This window comes from Ornithorhynchus anatinus, chromosome 12 (genome assembly GCF_004115215.2).
Source record: "Ornithorhynchus anatinus isolate Pmale09 chromosome 12, mOrnAna1.pri.v4, whole genome shotgun sequence".
Taxonomy (NCBI): Eukaryota; Metazoa; Chordata; class Mammalia; order Monotremata; family Ornithorhynchidae; genus Ornithorhynchus; species Ornithorhynchus anatinus.
The window spans coordinates 50,670,962-50,676,777 of NC_041739.1; the positions used below are offsets into that span (position 1 = coordinate 50,670,962).

The 5,816-nt window shown below is 41.7% G+C and overlaps 1 non-coding gene across 1 annotated transcript; it reads right to left on the reverse strand.

The window, feature by feature from the left end:
• Positions 1–4,420: 4,420 nt before the first annotated feature.
• LOC114815713 lies at positions 4,421–4,558 on the reverse strand. The gene has a single exon (XR_003763516.1). It is a non-coding gene; the product is annotated as a small nucleolar RNA SNORA7 (small nucleolar RNA).
• Positions 4,559–5,816: the final 1,258 nt, after the last annotated feature.

Below are 5,816 nucleotides of genomic sequence, written 5' to 3' on the forward strand. Positions count from 1 at the left end.
GTCAGAACCAATGTTGCCGAGTTGGGAATTTCCTTTACTCCAGGACATTTCATGCTGGAATATTCCATTCCTTCACTTGAGTGAGGACCAGGAGATTTTTCCCCATGTATGCACAACTGCATTTAAAAATCTGGAAAAGGAGAGGTTGGCGAGCACACTGTAATGGTTACTTTTAAGTGATTTTTTAAAATTATAATTCTTCCTGATGGCTATTTTATGGGGAAAATGGGAATATTTAGTACCAAAAAAAATCAATTACCCCTCAAGGAAGAGCGTGAGACAGCGAATGAGGAAACCTGGGTTTTAATTTTAAATCTGCCACTGACCTGCTGGGTGACCTTGAGCAAATCAGTTTGCTCCAAGTACTGGGGTAGATAAAATATAATCATATCTGACAATGTCTCTGTTCTGCATGGGGGATGCAGTCTAAGGGAGAGGGGGAATAGATATTGAATCCCCCATTTTACAAGTGAGAAAACCAAGGTATCGAGAAGTTCACTGACTTGCCCAAGGTCATATGACAGGCAAGTGGCAGAGCTGGAACCAGAAGCCAGGTTCTCTGACTCTCAAGTCAGCGGTACTCCTAAAGAATGAAGGATGAAATGAAGTTACCTATTTGAGAGAAAAAATGAGTGAAAAAGATGTATTTTATATCCACCCAAAACCGCAGTAGTTGTAAGAACACAGAAATCTGAAGTGACGGCGTTGGCTAGTTTCAGCCTTTGCCAGAATCCCCAGATGACAACAGGCAATTACTTACAAGATGGTGGAGAGTTTAAACTGTGTGTTTCTTCTCTTCCTAACACAAGCTTCCTCACCTAGTGAACTGGGGAAGCATTGTTGATGATTAATTTCAACATCCCCAAGCATTTCTTCTCTTTGCTTAGGTCCGCGGATACTTACCATTAATTAAAAGAAGACACAAAACATTAGCGTTTGGCAAGGCATTCTAGCATCAGGGAAATCCAATTCGATTTCATACGGGATTCTGAGAACGGGAGCCCTGAGAAATGACACTTCTGAAGCTTTTGCTGTTGGCCCTGGGTAGTAATAGTATTAGGAAAACTTATTATTGTAATGATGGTATCTGTTAACTGCTTACTATGTCACAAGCACTTTTCTAAACAATGGAGTACATACAAGTTGATCAGGTTGGACACAGTCCCTGTCCCACATGGGGTTCACAGTCTTAATCTCCATTTTACAGACGAGGTAACTGAGCGAAGTGAAGTGAGTTACCCAAAGTCACACGGCAGACAAGTGGCAGAGCCAGGATTAAAATCCAGGTCTTAGTGACTCCTAGGCCCTGGGACTATCCACTCTGCAATGCTGCTTCCCATAGTGCTGAGTGAACCACTGCTCTGCCCCAGGCACAACAACGCTGATACTTATATTTCTGTCTATTCTCCTTGCCAGATGGAGACTTGTCAATCAATCAAAGGCTTTTAGCAAGCGCTTCCTCTGTGCAGAGCACTTTACAAACTGCTGGAGGGGATCCAAACCAATAGAACTGGTAGATACATTCCTTTCCCTCAAGGAGCTTCTAGATGAGAAGCAGCATGGCTTAGTGGCAAGAGCCCACGCTTGGGAGTCAGAGGTAATGGGTTCTAATGCCGTCTCCGCCACTTGTCTGCTGTGTGACCTTGGACAAGCCACTTAATATTCTGTGTCTCAGTTACCTAATCTGTAAAAATGAGGATAAAGACTGTGAGCCCCACGTGGGGCAACCTGATTACTTTGTTTTTACCCCAGTACTTATAACAGTGCTTGGTACATAGTAAGTGCTTAACAAATACTATAATAATTTACTGTAATGATACTACTAATAAAAATCTAGTGGAGGTGGCAGAGACTTAAATCAATGACAGGTAAGGAAAGCAACAGTATAAAACTGAGTATGCATTGTTTCCCCTGGTTACTGCAGCCTCAAGAAAGCAGGAGCAGAGTTTGGACCCAACTTAATAAAGACAATGATAATTGTGGTATTTGTTAAGCGCTTTCTAGGTGCCAAACACTGTACTAAACACTTGGGTAGCTACAAGATAATCAGGTCAGATATGTTCCTGTCCCACATGAGGCTCACCATCTAAGAATGATATGAAGAAACCGAGGCTCAGAGAAGTGAAGTCACTTGCCTAGGGTCATGCAGCAGGCAGGTGGTTCAGCTGGGAATGTGAGCGAGAGAGCACAGACTAGGGATACTCCCACAGTCGGACGGGAAGTGAAGAATGGATTTTCCTTGCAGAACGGGGAAGCTGGAAGAACAGAGACCAGGTCCACGACAACTGAATGAATGGTTTTGTTTTTCTTTGCTGCATTGTCATGTTTATTTGAGGCCTTGTTTTTCCTTCCTGCATTGCTACATTTATTTAACTGCGTGCTGGAAAATGTAAGCTGCGTTTAGAGCAATGGAGAGCTGCCAATATCACCCCTGATAAATAAGTGACCAAAGAATCATTCCTCTTTTACAACTCCTGAAGAATCTGAAGCAAGAAACTGGAAATGAATATGAGCAATATTGGCACTTTTGAAAAACAGTTGTGGCCTTCCAAGTATTTCAAGGAGCTAGTGGATTGCTTTGTATTTATTCAATTCCCTTGAGCTCCTCTGAATTACTTAAATAATATATATATTTACATTGTATAAGATCGGTTTGTTTATTGGGGGTGCAATCTGAGACACAGTGTTTTGTGCTGAAGTCTATTTTCATGTTCTATTTTTCACAAACAAAAAATCTCCAAGCAACAGAGGTCAATGCGATAAAATTTTGCCAGTCTGTTTCATTAGGACAGAATATCCGCAATATGATTCTTCAAGCCAAAGAAGTCAGGAAATCTCTGATGCAGGAAAAATGGAACTATCCCTTTTCCATTCTCCAGGATAGGAACTGAGATGGGGATTCAACAGGCAGTTTGTCACATCAAATCAACTTGTCTTGATGCTTAATCAGTTGGTGGCACTCAATGAGTGCTTTTTATGGTATTTAAGTGCTTACTATGTTCCAGGAACTGTACTAAGCACTGGGGTAGAAAGAAGATTGTCAGGTTGGACACCTTCTCTGTCCCATATGGGGCTCACAGTCATAATCCCCATTTTACAGGTGAGCTTACTGAAGCACAGAGGAGGCCTTCCCAGACTAAGCCCCCTTTTCTTCACCCAAAATCCCTCTCTTTTTGACTGTGTGAGGGTCTGTTCTCCTTATGCCCTGTGCTACTCTCTGAAGGGGTAGCAAACTGTATGCTGCTTGGTCAAAAACCCTTGATCAAAATAAGAACTCTGATAAACAACTGTCACATTTGCAGTGTTAATATAGTAGCTCACAATCATCAAAATCATGATCTTTCATCAGTTAGGACAAACCAATACTCTGTTTTCCTTCAGGGACTCTTTAAAGTCCCTTCCTCCAAGAGGCATCCCCTGACTAAACCCTAAGGTTTGCCAAACATCAATCATAAGTGCTTTGTGCAGAGTTTACAGTAAGTGCTCAGTCACTTCCAGACTCACCTATGTCTCTCATTCATTACTGATTCTCCCTATGGCTTATTATCAATGTACGTCCATTCAAAAGCCAGGGATAGAGGGTGAGTCGCCTTTATTTTTCCAGTCAGTCAATAAGTGAATCAATGGCATTTATTAAGCCCTTACTCTGTGCAGAGCCCTGTACTAAGCAGTTGGGAGAATTAGTAGACTTGATTCTTGACCTCAACTAATTTATCAATCTAGCAAGTCAGGCAGATACTAAAATAACTTGCAGTTAGAGGATTTAGTAGAACATCAAGTCTACCACACTGTTTTTATTCATAGTGTGTGTAATTGTGTGTGTTTATAATGGAGAGTCATATATATGCATGTATATGTACATATATATATATGTACAGATATAGTAATAACGATGATGATGGTATTTGTAAAGTAATTACTATGTGCCAGACACTGTACTAAGCACTGGGATAGATCTAAGCAAATTCAGCTGGACACAGTCCTTGTCCTACTTGGGGCTCACAGCCTCAATCTCCATTATCTATATGAGGTCAAATGTAAATATACATGGATCTTGTCTTCTCTTATGCCGTCGAGTTGTTTCCGACCCATAGCCACACCATAGACCCATCTCTCTCAGAGCCCCCGCTTTGCATCTGCAATCGTTTTGGTAGTGGATCCAGAGAGTTTTCTTTGGTAAAAATCCAGAAGTTCATTCATTCATTCAATAGTATTTATTGAGCGCTTACTATGTGCAGAGCACTGTACTAAGCGCTTGGAATGAACAAATCGGCAACAGATAGAGACAGTCCCTGCCATTTGACGGGCTTCCAGTCTAATCGAGGAAGTGGTTTATCATTGCCGGCTTCTGAGCAATAAACTCCAGTCTCAGCCCTAGACTCTCACCCATGCCACTGCTGCCCAGCGTGGGTGAGTTTTGACTTGTAGCAGATTGCCTTCCACTTGCTAACCACTGACCAAGCTAGAAATGGAATGGCTATGCCTCTGCTTGACTCTCCCTCTCGTAGCCAAGACTGGTAGAGTACTGGGAACTCTTCAGGTGCAACCGTAAGAGGGATAAATATGTATGCATTTAAATATATACATATATGTATGAGAAGCAGCATGGCTCAGTGGAAAGAGCACGGGCTTTGGAGTCAGAGGTGATGGGTTCGAATCCCGGCTAGGCCACTTGTCAGCTGGGTGACTTTGGGCAAGTCACTTCGCTTCTCGGTGCCTCAGTTCCCTCATCTGTAAAATGGGGATTAAGGCTGTGAGCCCCACGTGGGACAACCTGATCACCCTGTGTCTACCCCAGCGCTTAGAACAGTGCTCAGCACATAGTAAGCGCTTAACAAATACCAACATTATTATACATATGTATATTTGTTTATACACGTAAACACACACACATTAACAAAATCAGGCTCATTCATAAGGGCAGGAAAATTTGCTTGCAAAATCACTGGTTTAGTCAAAGATAAAGTTATAGAAATCTAACTCTGACTGCTGGACGTTTTCCTGATCTTTTTGTTTTCATTTCTGTAACATTTTCACATCAATTCGATAAACATTTGATTTGAAATTTCAAACTTCCCAAGAGCCTACAAAATGGAACAATGATTTCCTCCTTCAACATTCACAGGTGCTTGACAATTGCTGTTTTTTCCCTTCTTTTAATGTTTGTGCACAATAAAGTTGTTGTTGGATGACTTTTGATCTGATTCATTATCTTCCCCAACCTCTATCCCTGCACCACTGCTTTATAGAGAACAGTACTCTTGAATTTTTCTCTAAGTAACGTGATATTTCTCCAGGTGATAACAATTTAGGGTCTCTGTTGTCATAATTTGAGATCTGAATTTGTATAAAGTTTGAATGAGGGCAAGGGAGAGAGGGAAAGAGGGAGAGAGAGATGGAGAGAGAGAGAAAGAGAGAGCAGCTAAGAAAGAGAAATAGAGAAGGGAAGGAATGGCAAAGAAGGAATTGGGAAAAACAAGGAGCTGATGAGATGTGCAGGAAAGGTAATGAAATCAGTGTGGTTCCTAAATATTATTCCCACAGACTGAGGAAATGACTTGATATTTCAGTTAGTTTGGCACAAGTGGGAAGAACGGAACCAAACAGACTGCCATCTTGCTGCAGTTTTCAGTTCCACAGTGTCAGGATGGCGCTCACTAGGTATGGAGACAGAGCTGCTACTTTCTCCACACAGTTAATCATTTTGATCTGACCCATAATGTTGATTGTGGTTTTTCTTAAGCCCTTATTATGGGCAGAGAACTGTCCTCAGCAGTGGAGCAGATGTAAAATGCTACATGCAAGATGACCCATTA